Source organism: Coturnix japonica, chromosome 2 (assembly GCF_001577835.2).
Source record: "Coturnix japonica isolate 7356 chromosome 2, Coturnix japonica 2.1, whole genome shotgun sequence".
NCBI lineage: Eukaryota > Metazoa > Chordata > Aves > Galliformes > Phasianidae > Coturnix > Coturnix japonica.
This window is the reverse complement of record NC_029517.1, coordinates 67,395,044-67,411,802: the sequence shown is the minus strand read 5'-3', so window position 1 is coordinate 67,411,802 and position 16,759 is coordinate 67,395,044. Positions and strand designations below refer to the sequence as shown.

Sequence of the window (16,759 nt, the reverse complement as noted above, 5' to 3'; positions counted from 1 at the left end):
TGGCCATCTGAATGGGCCTCGTGTAAAAGCTGCTGAGCAACAAAGGCGCCCTCTCAGTGCTGCAATTGCTCTGTGAAAGCATCTGACCCATCTGCCACTTGGAATCCGAGCTGCAGCGACAAGTTACCCCTGACACCAGCAAAATGGACAAAAGGATGATGAGCTACCTGCAGCTGGTTTCAATCAAAAAGCCCAGTAATTATTGCAGCCCTCTCCTGTGGCTCATATGGAGCGCAGCGTGGAGCTGCAAAGCATTATACAAGTCTAATGCGCTGCCAGATCTCTTAGAGCAGTCAGCAGCCAAGTCACTCCCTCCCACCATTGGCTCAGCTTCATTAACTTAATCAGGTGTTCATTCATTCATTCACTCATCCATTCAAAAAATAATAAAAAAAAAAAATAAAAGAAATTACACTAACCCTGGCAAATAGCCAGTGCCATGTATGCAGGGAGCATGCTCACAGCAGCCACTGGGGTGAGAAGAAAAAGGGTGAGCTGGCATTTGTCAGCCTTTGTGCGGGGGCACAGGGTTTTGCATGGAGCCTGGGTGAACATGTACCTTTGCCACAGCCTCCCCAGAAGCACTGGGGGCTCGGAAGTTGCAGAGGGGGCAGATGCAGGCCCTGGAGAGGATGGAATTGAGAACAACCCTGTGAGTGCAGCCAGCAAGCAGCAGTTATTCCCCAGAGCAACGGACTAATTAAATAATTTGCTTATTTAGGGGGAAAAAAATAAATAGGAATTGTGTCAGGACTGACTCAAATAATTTTGCTGCAAGGTTCCTACCCTTTCATTTGCACATACTACATATAATGCACAGCTTAATCCAAGCAGAAGGGAACAAAGCAGAAGAAAAACACGCAAAGACAAAAAAGAAAAGAAAAAAGAAAGAAAGAATTGGAGCTTCACACAAGCGATGTTAGGAGCAACTGCTAATGTAAATCTGTTTGACTCTTGTACCTGTACACCCAAGACTCTACATCCCCTAGCATTCAAGCATCAGATAGGAACCCCCTCCCTTGCTCAGCTCTTGTACTTGCTCTCCTTAGTCCTTACATGTAAGTTCTCAAGGAACATTATTTCTTCCTTTTAGCTGTCATCAGAATGACTTTCTTTTTTTCCAGCAAGCTACAAGAAAGCTGCTTTACAACTATTCCAAAAAGCAGGCCTTGAGACTCAGAGCTGACTTACTGTGAAGAGCTTCACGTAGTGAGCCAGGCTGGGCAATAAGGAAAGGGGAGAGGTGTTACATTTCCCACAGCGGAAGCTGAGCAACAGCGTGAAAGCAGTCAGCGTCTCTCCCCCTTATCTCACTCTGCCCTGTGCAAAAAAATACAGGATGGCAGGTTACTGTGAGCAAGTTCATAACAATGACATGGAGATACAGAGCACTGCAGCAACATCAAAGTACTATTTACAGATGGGCAATAATGAAAACTGTAGTCCCTGGTGCAAGTCCTGAAGTTATTTCTCTTTGGACAAAAAAGCCCAGCACAACAGAACAAATGTTCTAAGGTACAAACAGCAAATCCATGGTGCAAACAGCAAATCAGACACTCCAACAAAGAATCTGGAACAGGCGATTAACATACGGCCAACTTCTAGCTACAATTCTGCAGCTCACTGTAGAACATAAGCTGAAGACACCAGACCAACACCCATTATTCTGGACCCAGCTCTTGTATCTTTTCCTGAATTTCTCTGTAGGTGCGTGTACTGAAGAGCACTTAAGAAGCCTACATTCAAATCAGTCTCCTTCTCTGGTAGTTCAGTCTTGAGCCAAGGGCCTGTAAGTCATTGAAGAACTTAGACACCAACTCTATCATTACCACTGTCCCTATTTCTAATGGTTCTCTAAACAGTATTTGAAGCTTTGAGGTTCCTCGTGTTCTTTCCACTTCATCTCCCTGACATTACTACTTCATTCAAGAGACAATACAGTTCTTTCCTCCTCTGCCCACTCTATTCATGTTAGCTTTCTCCCTCCCACCCTATCAGCTGCTCAAGTCTTCTTTCAACAGCAACTTCTTTTTCTTCCACCAAGGCACCACACCATAGTACGGATCCATTCTGGTTCTCTCCTGCACCCTCAGGGGCACCGAGTGAGGGGTGATTTCTAACATCAGAAACAGCGAAGCGAGTTCTAAAGCAGGTCACCAGGCACATGTACATAAAGCAGTAAAAGAAGAACAACAGCCTAGGGATGCTATAAATTCCAAATGATCCAACGTTTGGTAGAGGTTCTGTTTCAATCTAGATAAAGAAAAAGGATGTGGTTTGAGGCATTCTGGCTCTTTATATGAATCATTTCACTTCTGTCCCTGAAAGAAGCATTAGAAGAATGTGAGGTTTCATGATTCAAGGTAGGAGAACGAGAAGAGAGTATCTCAGCATTCTGAAATGAGGCTTGCGTGTCTAACTGCACTGCCAGCTCAGAGTTCACCTCTTACAAGTGTCAAGTATATTTTCCCTTCCGTATCTTTGCAAGCCCCAGTTCTGTCTGTTGTCATCACTCATGGGATTTACCTAATCCCCGAAACAACAGAAAAAAGTCATCTTTTTTCTGCTGCAGAAACAGAATCGAGTCTCAAGCACATGCTGAAAAATTCAAATTATATGTATCATTTATTGTACCTCCATTCAGCCACGCTGTGTTGACAGTATAAATGCAAATGATGCCCATAAAAAATGCTGAACTGTGGTCCAATGTATTCAGTGGTATTTCTCAGAGATTTCCACTCACTTGTACTGTTCTCTGCTCACATTCCTCACACTTCAGCACATTCAAGCAGCTGCCTATTTATATAAACACAGCCTGAAACAGAAATGTTGATCCCTTCTTCTTCAAAGCTGCTGGCTTTAGCTGCATCCACTGGTCTGAACTAGACAGCATGGCAATCAGAAGGTACAGGGCTCCTTTGAAATCTATGTAGGTCGCTCTGAAAGTAATGCGTCCTACTTATTTCCAGGGAAACAACAACATATATGAAATGCACAATAACCCTATTTGATGGAGAAGATTTTCGGCTATAAAATACTATTTTTCAACATTGTCACCTAGATACTAGGAGACTGTGATCTTGACCTTTTCAATTCATCACATCACACCATATACATCAGGAGCAACATGTTCTACAGATTCCATCACACACAAACACATGATGGTGCAGGTCCAGATATTACTGGCACTCCTTGGACTCACACCAACAAATCCTGCTCATGACCATTCACCTCCTTTTGACAAGGCTCCCCTATGAGCTCGGACAGCTCCTTTGCACAGTGCTCTGCAAACGTGCATTAGCTTTTCTATAGTGACAGGCACGTCTGACTGCAGTTTGCCAATAGATATCAGTGGTTACTTCCTATAGGGCTTTGAAGTGTTCCTCCGACTGAGGCAAAGGCAAGACTTAGTACAAAAACCTGTTCTCTAACCAGACATACCTCACTAATGACAGGATTTTGGTTTCTGCATCAGCTAAGGGCCTTTCAGAAGCACTCTCACAAAATAAGGGGACGGGAATGAGATTCAGCTGGGGGTCTGAGTGCTTAAAACCTTTGTGCATTCCTCTTCAAATCAGCACTTAAGTGCTGCTCTCCTGGAGAAGAAAACAGTTGAAATAGGCTCAGATCCTCCCACTGCAGAGCAGAACCCACTGGAGAAAATTTCCTGGGAGAAGAAAGCTCTCTGGGGAGTCCCTGACAAAAGCTGCCTCATCTCACCGAGAGGCTCGTTCCAAGGGGGATGAACAGGGAACATCGTGGCACTTCCAGCCTGCTCTCAGACACGCTGTGGCTCTGACAAATAAATGACAGCAGTGATAGCAAAGTGATAGATGGGATGCATCCCACGATGGGAACATCATGTGCCATTGCCATTGCTATGGTGAAAAGGAAATGGGATTTTTTTCTGGCATTATTCACGCTCTCAGGGATTCCTCAGCATCTAATTTCTTTGCCACTCCTTCTCTGCCTCCTCTGATCTTTCCTTCTGAATATACAACACACAATGAGTTTACAGCTGTTAACCTGGCTTGGTTATTTTCTTTTTCATGTGTGGTTTTTGACTTGGTTTTTGACTCTCCCTACGGTAGATACATCCAGTTTCTCTTTTTGTTGTTGCTGTTTTCTGTTTTGTGTTTACAAATAGAACTTAGTATTTTCTTAGAAATGAAAAATAGCTCCTGCAAGAGATGATTTCTAATTAGATTTCAAATTAGATTTAAATCTCTCCTAGCTGGGGCAAGACCTACCAAAGCATTTTGAAACGCTGCCATGTTGATTATCCATGCACGTGAAAATTCGCATCCTTGCTCCCAGTTGGCAAAACCCAGGAGTCGAAGTGGAAAAAGAGCCTTTCTTCTTCTGAGGCAGCACCACTCAACTCACTGCCCATGGGTTAAACACTGCCTGCAAAATCTTTTCTTTCGGCTCAGATTGCTGCTGAAGCAGCACAGTATCTCCTCTGATGCACAGCCGGGTTGAGATGACAGCTACCGTGCCAATTTATTGTGAGGGAAAAAGAGACAGAGAGCGAAGGGACTGCTGACTGGTGAAATGGGGCTGAATGGGCTGCAGCGTCTCAGCAGAACCCATACCTGCTGGCCCATCCCATTCAGGAGAAAGGAGAGAAATATCTCCTGTACAGACACTGCTTTTTGTGTTTGGAGAAATGGGTTAAGTAGATCTTCCATCAGTCCTAACTGCATTCCTACAGCTTCACATTTGGACTGCATTGCTACAGCTTTGCTAGCAAAACCTCCTAACAGAGACCAGCCTTAGGACAACCTCAGCTCACTAGCAGACTGCTGGCAAGGGTGGGAATCTGCTCATTACACCTCTTCACTGAAAATGCTGAAGACTCTCTAAAGTGACAGATTTTAACAGGTGATTTTGACAGCTGCGCTTTGTGATGCCAGTCAGCACAACGGTGCTGAAACTGCTCCAGTGAGGAGCTGTGAATGTGGAGGTAACATTGGTACTGCCTCAGTTGCTCCACTTAGGTCACATCTCTGCCCAAGACCTCTGCTGAGGTCCTCAGCATCTGCTAGCTGAAGTGTATGGCACATGAGAGCCCCAGGGAAGCAGGGAGAGCACCACAAGCTGCAGCATATCTGCAGGGCGCACCTGCATGGAATGGTAGCTGCATTGCCAGCATCCATCAAAGCCCCACAGAAAAATGAGAGAACGCTTGGTACCACCTACTGCACAGCCTGAATGCTTCCATTAGCCCAGGTGCCTCTTGCACACAGCTTTCTTCATTTACAGAAACATTTCCAGTGCAAGTTGCAGACAAATCAGCCCTGGGATCACCAGCTGCAGCTGCTGCTTTCTGCATGCAAAGTGTTGAGCAGATCAGCAGAGATGAACACCCACTCACATCAAAATCTCCGAGATGTGGATGACAACCCTAGTTAATTAAAAGACATGGGACCAGGCTAGAGCAAAACTGTCGCTCAGCAGCTTCGACTCAAAATCTGGCTGGTCTGATAAGGAATGGCAGCTTTCCTCATTTCAGTCTGTGGACGAGTACTTTCTCTACGGTTCTGGTCTAAAATTGTTTCCCCCCACACTCTGTTTGTTCTTTTCCAAACTACTGTTTTAGCATTTGCCTTCTTTACTCTCCTCACTTTGTGATTTCTGTCATTCTTGCTTGGTCTTTAAAGTTAGTTTCTGTCCCTGCTTTGCTACCAGTTAAAATGCCACTCTCACTAACAACATGAGGCTGAGTCAGAATGGAGACTGCACGTACACACTTCTGACTCTGGGAGAAAATTACTAAAGATCGAAAAAGCACTGTGGTAACATCCCTCTCACTGATGCCCAAACAGCACAACTGCACCAGCACAGTCCGTCATTAAAAACATCTACAACTGCTATGAAGCATTCATTGTGTCAATGCCTATACAAAAGTTTTGCTCAGTTTTGTGCCCACTCCTCTGCCCGCCAACTTTAAGCCTACGGAAAACACAGTGAGAAGGTAGGTGAGCGTTGCTGGGCCTTAATTCTCACCTTTAACACGTTCCCAAAGCTGGCTTTTTTGATATTACTCTCATTTTAACCATGTAAGCATGTGGTGAAAGGGGGCTGACAGGGTCTTCTTACATTTGTGCGGGAAGGGTGGCTCACTCCGTTCACATTCGTTGCCAAAATCTTCACCTCATGGGCAGGTGAGGACAAACATGAAAAAAATGCAACTGCTGATCTCAAACAGTGACCAAGCAGTGTTAAATACACATGTGAAATGCCGTTTGCTTTGGATTTAATGGCATTTAAGTATAATCTTTGAAGGAAAGCTAAATGAAGGCAGCCTCTCCTCTTTGTTCCCTACTGGCAGAACGTGGCCACTGGATGTAGAGCAGTTGTCTAATAATACACTTTTCAAGACTGACTACCTGAAGTCTTGCTCTTTTCCATGTGCTCAGTCACTTACTGCAATGGAAACAACATCAGGCTTTCCTTATAATATGAGGAATTTATTAATAAAGCAAACCGCAGTAATAGCACACTAACTAGACAAAAAGAGAAGTGAGACCAAACCAGACTTTCAGAAACTTTCCTTCTAAAATGATTTCCATAAAAGTAGGCCTAGTTTTGCTTCCGTAACACTTCTGCAACACTGAGGAACCTCAAGTCCCAACGTTATTTATTTGGATGTGTTATTCTGTCAGTTGTTCCCAGTCTTATTCAGCAGGACATTCTGAGCCAATTGCAAAGCCCTCTCTCTTACTGGAAGCTCCACCACCCCAAGCCACACTGCGTGACACCAAGCCTTGAGGAGCCATACCTGGTGCTCCAAACATCCTCCACCTGAAGAAATGGAGAGCCTTGAAGGAAAGTCGTAACTGGGATGAGCTGAAAGCGAATGAATGAGCAGAAACGAAAGGAAACCGACACTGGCCTTGATGACTACCATGACAGATAATGTGATGGAGAGTCTCTACCCTTTGGGCTGCAGGTCTGAAGCCAGCCCAGGCTGGAAGTGCAAGCCAGTACTGCTGGGCAGCTGCTCTGAAGGGAGCTGACTCCATCAGGCTCATCCCAGCTCCATGTTTAGAGAATAAAAACCACCACAGCGACAGGGTGAATTGCAGGAGGGAAGTGCTGAAAAAGCTTGGTCTGTTTCTTCTTGTCATCAGACGTGCAGATGCTAGCCTGGAATAAAGCTACAGGGCTATCTGTTCCAAAGCAAACCTCACCAGCACTGACTTTATGAACTTTATACTATTTTAAAAACAGAGTGGCTTGCTTTAGAGTAACAGGGTTGGTTTTCCCTCTGTGCAACGCTATTACATTGGTGTGGAGAGAAGAGCCGGGACATCACCAGCACAGCCAAGCCTTTCAGTCACTGACAGCTGAATGTGAATTCCAGCATTATTAGTGTATTCCTTCTTAAAATATTTGAGCAGTGCCAAACTTGAAGGTGCGCTGTGGGTCGAGCTGAATCTGGAAGACTTACAAAGTTTTTGGAAGGTCTGCAATGCCTTATAACCGTTAAGTAAACAGTTAAAGCCAGCTGAATCAATGCAGGTGCAGGTTAACGATGAGCTGAACAGCTCTTCCTTTTTTGTTCAGGTTACATGCTGCAAAGTCTGAGCTAACACTGCACCCCCTGGGACTGACCCACTCCCAGCAGAGGCTGCAGCACATACATTAGGAGGACAGATCAGCTTGCACTGTAGCTGCTGTGCCTGCTCAGTAGATTAATACAGATTTTGTCCTCTGGGGCTGTCAGTCCCAAACCTTTCAGCAGAGATGAAATCTCAGAGAAAAAGAAGACAGACACTACTGGAAGCGCGTCTAAGTGTCTTTCTGGCTTTCAAATGAAACCCGAAGCATCTTCATTTACAATTTAATATTTTAGTAAGCACTTTATTGGAAGAGACTGCATAATGGGTTAATTTCGAAATGTCATTTATCTTTACTCACTGGGGATGACTCTCTGTAATTCACTCGAGGCCGCAACAGTCATGGATTAATACATCATCCTCCAACTCGAGAAGATAAAAGCCTAACAAGCACTAACCTGCTCCACGAGCTATATTTAAGTAGTACCGGGTAATGATAAATATCTCCCATAAAATGTGTTCTCTTCACACTTCCTGTGAAAACTGCTGAGAGAACCAGCTGGTGAGACGGAGCTGACGGTCTTTGTTCGCAGCCCCATGATCCATCCGCTGTGAAACTGAAGCACTCCCTTCCCTGGCACCCTCCGGATGCGGGGCTGCCTTCAGAAGGGAGGCCAGCAAGGAGAGGCTGCTGTCACAGCTGCTGTCACTGCTGGTGTCAGGGCTGGTGTCAGGGCTGGTGTCACCACTGGTTGCTGGTGCTGACAGCTCTGCCATCACCCACCTCACTGCTGCCAGACTGGCAGGGAGGGAAGGAGCTGGGGAGGTGTGAGGGGCATTCTGTTCTTCCCTAACCATTCTCTGTTGCTGGCATTGGACGTTTTGCAGACCAAAATGAAGAATGGGCTTCTCTACTGAAAAGCTGATAAACCGGCAGGGATGGTTGTCGCAGCCAGAGTGGGAGAGATGCAGGAAGCGGGAGGTAGCGAAATCACACCCTTACACGCACTGCTTATGGGCAACTGAATCACTTCACATTTCCTAATTTTGCTTGCAAGTGGTGGATGCTGATAAGCATGTGAGGACCTCACAGAACAGGTGCTTGGACCATACTCCTGCCTCAGTAGCTAGAAGAGGTCCATGCCAGCCTAAACATACTATTCTCCATTTTCATTGTTGTCTGCTGAGTAAATGGTACTCCAATGCTTTCAACATCCCAGCCTCACCTGAAGCCAGGTGCTAGGCCCTCCAGCTGGGGAGAGTCGTTCTGCCCAGGAGGGGCCTGCAGAGTGACCTAACCACAGCATAGGGATGCTGAGCTAGCTTCTCAACCATCTATCCATCCACCATGGGAACAAGTGCACTTCCAGGAGATACTGATATCCAGCATCCTTCCAGCCCCTTGATTCTCATTACAGATCACCCAGAGAAGCTGTGGATGCCCCAGCCCTTGAGGTATTCAAGGCTATGCTGGATGAGACCATGGGCAACCTGATTTAGTAGTTGGCACCTGCCATTGTTGGCAACCCTGACCATGGCAGGGGCTTGCAACTGAATGGCCTTTAAGGATCCTTCCAACTCAAGACATCCTGTGATTCTCTGATTCCTTTCTTCACTGCTTTACACATGCTGACAACTCACATAGATCACTAGAGGAACAGAGTAGCACTGCAGCTCTCTATCCAGCCAGGATAAACAGACAGTAAAATAAAAATCCTGCTTTTATGTCATGCTAAATAGGAGACCATGGCTGTAGCCTCATTCCTCAGACCCCATGTGTGTGCCACTGGAACTGGAAGGGTGAACTATTGTGGTTCAAATCACAGGTATCCTCTACAGACCTAACTGTAAATTTCCTCACCTAATTAACACAGGAAAAGAAGCCACCTTCCTTCCACCCACCTGGCCACTTGAAGAGGCTGAACACCCTACAGCTGCTTCAAAACTGTCTCTTCAGATAAAAAGTCATTTATTTTGTAGTGTTAAAAGCTCCTCTGGCCTTGCCCAAGCCTCTCTGTCAGGAGCTGCAGAAGCCCAACTGCTCTGTGACATGATGAGTGTCCTTCAGTGGCCTTGCCTTGGGCCTCCAGGCATTACTGGGGTTCCCTCACCACACACAGCTGCCCATAATCCAGCTTATGCCTCCCTTCATCTCTCTTGAATTAGGAGAGCTTTAGCTCAGAAACCACGCAAGCAGAATATCCCAGTTCCATCTTTTCTTGCTAACTTTACCTTCATTTGACTTCAACAGTTCATTTGGACTCTTGAGGATATTTCTTCTCAGACCACAATGATCTTGTGACAGGTCACTGTTCAAACATGTCCTTGACAACACAGTGCTGACCACCATTGTTTTTTGTCCAAAATAATTTTGTAGAAATGATGTATTCAGTATTCCAGCAATAGTAGAAACATAATAAAATACTCGTCGCAGTTAGGAACCAGTAGCACAAACTATCACTTGAAAAGCAAACACATTCTAGGTGCTTTCGTAAGTCCTACCACAACAACAGCACATCTGGCACATAAGGCTTCCGGCAGTGGGCAACACCCAAACCCTCAATGAAAGGCAAAAATTATAAAAGCAGTAATAATAATGCAACAAGGCAGCCATGAGCACCAAAAAAACCAACAGAAAAATATAATGAATTTGTCCTCTGCAGTTTCTGCTCTCGACCACTGAATTTCATGGCTGAAATGTGTGGCAGTTCATCACCAGAAGAGCACACCAGATCTGCACAGGAACTACACAGCTCTATAGCTTATGTTCAAGATGCCCTTTATGTTGGTCCTATGAATAAAGAAACAGAAGAAAACCCAGTGTCCAACAGAAGGCTGCAAAGGATATGGTATCTTAAAATATCACAGAAAAGAAGTGGGAATCTACTCTGGGAGGAGGAAAGTTTAGGGGCTAATGGCACACAGAGGTGACAGTAATTTCCATGTTTTGAAACCATTCCAAACGTGGTTACATCCCTGTTCCTTAGTACTGGCTGCACTTGCTCTATGTATATGCATGATTCAGAACTACTTCAGCTTTGGTAGAAAAGCAAACTCAATTTTCCACACTCATATCACCTATTAAACTGCTCGCCCTGTTTTAAACAGTCCTAAGGAAACATCCCAGGAATTTGTGTAGGGGAGTTTGCTGGGAGTTGAGTAGGTTAATATGACAAAAATCCAGTTGTCCTCAAAACTTGTGTAAACAAATCTGCAGAAGTAAATACCAGTTCTTATAGTATAAACAAAATCATTCTCAATATTAGTATTTTTTGAGTTTTTTTTTTCCCCTAGCAGAGAGACATTTGCCCAGATACAAACACAATGTTTTTAATAGTGATCCAGTAACTGCACCTTTGTGCAATTTACAGCTGTCCAAGTGACTTCAATTCATTTAAGCAGAGATCAAAGCTGGTGTTTCCCTAGGTCCTGACCTAGCACAGGACTTGAAACCATTTCAGATATTAACTTGAAACCACAGGGAACCAGCCTACTTAAAGTCACATCACTGAGAACATGCAGATTCTTGGCTTCAGGGCAGGTGTGAGCTCTTTGCTGAAGTGGGACACTGAGGCTCCTCATGTGCTGAGCAGAGCACTCTGAAGCAAAGGCATGGAGGCAAAAAAACCCATTTAAGTGGCTCAAGACTGTGAATCCACTGCTTTCCTCAGAAAGTAGTTTCAACATAATGTGGAATTTATCTTAATGCAACCATACAACTGCTCTTCTCACCCATGGAAGGTTTTGTTAGAGCTGGACAGGCTGGATGGCTGGGCTGAGGCCAATGGGATAAACCTTAACAAGACCAAATGCCAGATCTTGCACTTTAGCCACAACAACCCCAGGCAACACTAGAGGCACGGGGCAGAGTGGCTGGAAGACTGCATAGAGGAAATGGACCTGCAGGTGTTGGTTGATGCTCAGCTGAACATGAGCCAGCAGTGTGCCCAGGTGGCCAAAAAGGCCAAGGACATCCTGGCTTGTATCAGAAATAGTGCAGCCAGCACTCTGTACTCATCCCTCTGCACTTAGCTCTGGCAAGGCCACACCTTAAGTACTGCATTCAGTTCTGGGCTCCCCTCTACAGGAAAGACACTGAGACCCTGGAGTGTGTCCATAGAAGAGCCTCAAAGCTGTGAGGGTTCTGGATCACGTCTTATGTGGAGTGGCTGAGGGAGTTTGCATTGTTCAGTCTGGAGGAGTCTCAGGGGAGACCTTATTATTCCATGTGTTGTGTTTTAATAGGACAGGAAAGGGACAGAACTGTTTCCTGGGAAACAAGTGAAGTTGTGACTGATGCATGTTGTTACTTTCCAGAAAGAGTAGCCTTTTTTTTTTCTTTTTTTTTTTTAAGTGAAAAAAAACATATGCAACAAATATGCCTGTTCCTTAGCACTACTTAGCACAACATGGTACTCCAGATTGGGCTTTCACAGAGCAGATAAACAGCAGAAATGACCAGAAGGATTTACAGAACCTTGACAGCACCAGGTAGAGCGTAGTTTTTGTTGTATTTGCTAGTATTTGCTATTTATATTTATCTGATCATGCATGTTTCATTTCAAATTTAATCCCTGCACTTAAAATACTTTCTCTTCGGAAGGAATTGCTCATCAGATAGAAGCTGGACTCTCAGATCCTGTTTCCAGCTCTCCATTTAGTCCCTGGCTAATTATATATATCCGTACCTCTAATCACAAGGAACCTATCACAACTTTGAGAGTTGTAATGGAGTAACCTCACTGCATCTCATCAGAGTGAGAAGTCTTCCTATTACTCTCACTTCAGAGATTGGTACAGAACATGTTGAGTTTGTCAGGGGCGACTGCAAACTGCAACTGGCAGAAGGTTCCAGCCAAAGGCCAGTTGAAAACCATAGTGGTGAGGGAAAGGCACAGGTCTCTTGTTCAAAACAGAGCAAAGTGGACAGAGAGGAAAGGAAGGAGGTGGGATGCAGACAGCTGGAAGCTGCTGCCAGTCCAGGTAACAGTGCTGGGTTTCAGTCAATGCCCTCAACACCACTCCATTTTACTCCTGCAAGCTGATAAGCATCTTTCAAAGCTGCAGAAAGAGTTATATGATCAGTTATCAGAAATCATGATTTCTTTAAAAAAAAAAAAAGTTCCTTTGCACATCACTTCATGCCATTGCTTAATTGACCTTAATAAGGAAGCCAGATACTTTAAAGCTCTGAAACTGAAAGAGAAATGCTGATATTCTGTTTTCTGATAATAATGTTGGTGATTACATCTTTTCAGACTCATTCAGCAGTTTCTGATCTACTCGGTACTTTCAGGAGAATGCTATTTCCCAGCTTCATTAACGACAGATTTTACACTCGAACCTTGTCCCCTGATGTTTGCAAAGTGACCCCGATCACGCAGGTTATTGTCCCAGCCCTAGTAAATCATCCCAGCTTTGGTTTGTTTTAACACTGCGCTTTTCTCATCTTCCAATTCTGGTACAGTGTCCTCATGTCACCCTGAAGTAATATCAAGGAATCAAGAGGAGTTCTAGGGGAGAGCAGAGATAAAACAGGATGAGAAATGCACAGAAGTATTTGTCTGCAATCCTATTACTAGAGAAAATGCTTTACAAGGTTACCTTGTGGGGAACATGCCCTGTCCACGAGCAAAAAAAAATCCTTCCCACAGCTGTTCAGTAAAATCCCCAAGTATAAAACACTTCTTTGAAGCTAAATTAATGATCCACAGCACGTTAGAAAGCATTTCTTCTGACATTTCTATAGACATAACGTTCTTTCACCCTTTTGCCTTTCAGCAAAGCCTCGGGAACAGACTTGCTCAGATTGATAAAACCTCAGAATAGAAAACACCACCAGGGACCGCCACAATGGAAACTATAATGAAGAATACAGGATATATATTGTGTGTATCGCCATTCTTCCTATGTATCTTTAGGCTGGAAAATTTGGGGATTCAAATGATCTATTTTCTCTCCATTCTAATAGGAGCTAAGAATAGGAATGACAAAGAATGTGATTTCCTTCATCTGTTTTCTTAGTGTTTCCCCATGGCTTTATCTGTTTAGTTTCCACTTTGCTTAGGGGAAAAGTTTTAATTTGTATAACTGTGTGCGAGGGGAACTAAGAGATGTCCTGCATTTATAAACTGCAATATGCTATCATGAAAATCTTTTGCACAAGATGGCTGCTTTGAAACAATGGTCTTTCTGTAGGTCAAATTTCACCCTTACCAACACAATAGAATTAAGGAAAGCAAAACAACACCAAGAACAATCAAACAAAAAAACACTAAACCCACAACAGAACAACAACAGGAAGGCTACAGAAAAAGACATAAGTTAGAGCAGAACCTATTCAGAGATCCAGAGGGGTACAAAAGCTTTCAAAAACCCTTCAGCAGAAGCCCCCAATTACCAGTGGAAGACTGTGCCTCTCAGGCCTTTTGTAGATCCTGAAGACAACTATCCCTAATAGCTCAGAGCCCACCCTCCACTCACCTGTGACTCTCCCTTGGGGACCAGTGTGCAACAGATCACTATTAATTTCCACCTAAAATTCTCCAAAACTTTGCATGTGTTAGTATGTGGAGTACACAAAATGATTTCCTCCTAGGTTCTTCAGTTGACCTGAGCCAGTATCCTAGGCAGACAGAGCTCCACTGTCAGAGGGAAGTTCTTTCCTAGGAGATTGATGAGGTGCTGGAACAAGCTGCCCAGAGAGGTTGTGGCTGCCCTGTCCTTGGAGGTGTTCAAGGCCAGGTTGGATGCGACCTTGCAGAAAATAAAAGAATCAGTGTCCTAGCTGTTTGGTCTGGGCATCTTAGGGAAGCAGAAGGTGTAGATTGGAAAGCCATTTCTAGCTGAAACATGGTAACTGGGGAGAATCCTTGTACCTGCCTCCTGGATGCCATCTCCCCATTTAAAGGGACTAGAGCAGTTTTAAGTGGTTAGGAAAGGGAGTGCAGGATCTGCAGCTGAGTCCTTCCCACAGAAATGCTCTCCAACTATGTCCTTCTTATATTGTGGCACAAAAACTGCACACAGTAAATTGCACACCATGCACATCATGGGACAGACTCTGACCTTAACCATTGGGTAGCTTCAGTCCATCACAAATGCCACATTTTGACCGTAACAGATAGCAAACTCGGCCCCCAGACTTGCTTTCCTTCTCAGGCTACACACACAAACACTTCCAACCCAGAAAGTGGGCTTAAAATGTCTGGATGGTTCCCTACCACCACCCCAGCTCCTCTGGGCCTCACAAAATCCCTTTCCTCCCTCATTAATGAACGCTGGAGCCTGTAGAAAGCAGTACAGCATCACTGCAGTGCTTGGTGACCCTAAACAACCTCAACAGGTGCACGGCTCTTGCGGAAAACACATGTTGCTCTGTCACTATTAATACACTGGGAGTGTGAATGGCATATGCATGTTTGTTTGCGTGGGGAGCATAAATTATGGAGTTCCTGGGTCTGCAGTCATCACCTTGCAGCTACAGTAAGGTTTCTGGGGAAAGCAGGGCATTTGGTCTAGGCATAAAACAGCACCAGGGCCTGCCAGCCACAGTGACACATGTGCGTGCCAAATCAGCACAGCATCCAGCTGAAGGTTTCAACGCTCCAGTGACCAGGGAGTTCACCAACCAGGGAAGAAAACAGACAAATCACGTCGCCTCCAGACGGTCTGAGTGAAGTAATCCTGCCATCAACAGCTTCTTCCTGCATTGCTGCCTGCACCAGCTGCTTCCTCCCCGCACTGTTAAGTACAAGGCAGGAGCTGTTTATTGTTTTGAGTGCAAGAATGAAACACTGCAAGTCAAACTGATTTCCTGGGAAGGGAAAAGAGGAGAAATACAGTCGAACAGTTCTTCTATAAAGCACTGGCTCTCTGTTTACCATAGCAAAGACATTCCCCATGTGGCCAGCAGCAGTTGGGTGATGTCCGTGCATCTGCATTTTACCTTTGAAGCCACACAGAGAAGAAAAATATGGTCTACCCTGCAGCAAGCAAAAGGGAGCACTGACTGAACCCATGGAGAGACATCAGGGTACCTGCACGAGGCCCAAAATACCATTCCCTTTCAGCCTGACCGCACAGCTGCTGCATGCACCGGAGCCACACGTGCTCACACCAGATGAGAGAAGGGAAGAGATTATATAAAGTGAAATGCTCTGTGCTCATTTATTTCAGAACCTCACAGTTCTGTATGCAGATGAGAGGAAACGGTCGACCTGAAACCTTTCCCTTACAGCTGGAAGATCTCTAGAAGGTGAGAAAGGTGTAGTTTCAAACTTCCCTGTGATCATATCATCTTGTGTTTTCATTGATGAGACTTCACTGCTCCTGCCACATGAAAGAGCTGCCTGAGTACTGCAGAGCAAAAATAGAAAACACGAGGCAGCTAGCACTATTTTTTCCCCCCTGAATTCACACAGCTGTGCTACAAATCTATACCTTCTCTAAATTACTGGTGAAAGAGAAAGATTACCCAAAGTATATGCACTCTCCCTAGACCAAGTGCAAAGGGACCAGAGAGCACGAGCCCTAACAAGAAGAAAGCTTGCATTCTCTACATCTATGGAGAAAATATTCATAAAGCAAACCAAAAAGGAAAAACCTTTGCTGACAGCTTAAGGGAAGAAAGACAAGCTTTTTATTGCCCCAAAGGGGTCACGTCTGTGCTTGGTGAAACCATGGCCATTAGCAACAGAGACTAAATGTAGGAAGCGTTACCACCCATGGTATCCTTTGCAGCCAACTGAGAAGTCCAGACCTCACACAGGGGTTGCAATTTCTCTGCACAGAGCCCCAGTGAAGAGGGTGTTCCCACACCCCATTCCCCACTCCCTTTGCTGCATGCAGGGATATTTCACAGCACTTCAGGCAACCGAAGCAAGAATGAGCCTGAATATGTCCCCTCCAAATACTGACACAGCAGAAATGCTACTGGCCCTTATGCAACTAGTGAATGAAATCAGACCACTGTGTGGCCAACCAGCCCTTGGCGGATGAGTCCACCTTCCTATTTTCATGGGAAGACCACAAATTCTATCTCATTCTTCGCGTATCTCAGCCAGGTCCTTTTCTTTCATGCTCCTGCTGCTCTTGCTGGCCAGTCTGCAGCATAGGGCAGGCTGCATCTCATGTTTGCTTTGCTGGGGCAGGGCTTCCTGTTCCTGCACCCACAGGCAGCCTGCCCAGTCTCA

The 16,759-nt window shown here is 45.0% G+C and overlaps 1 protein-coding gene across 11 annotated transcripts in view; it reads right to left on the bottom strand.

Moving 5' to 3' along the window:
- Positions 1–16,759, bottom strand: part of ATXN1 (ataxin 1) — a 194,601-nt gene that overhangs the window by 22,939 nt on the left and 154,903 nt on the right. Inside the window, exon 5 of one of the 11 annotated variants that reach the window (XM_015854669.2) lies at positions 1,192–1,320. The exons of the other annotated variants lie outside the window; for them this stretch is intronic. The gene's annotated coding sequence lies outside the window, so the exon portion shown is untranslated. The remainder of the gene's footprint in view (positions 1–1,191; positions 1,321–16,759) is intronic. 11 annotated transcript variants of the gene reach the window in all.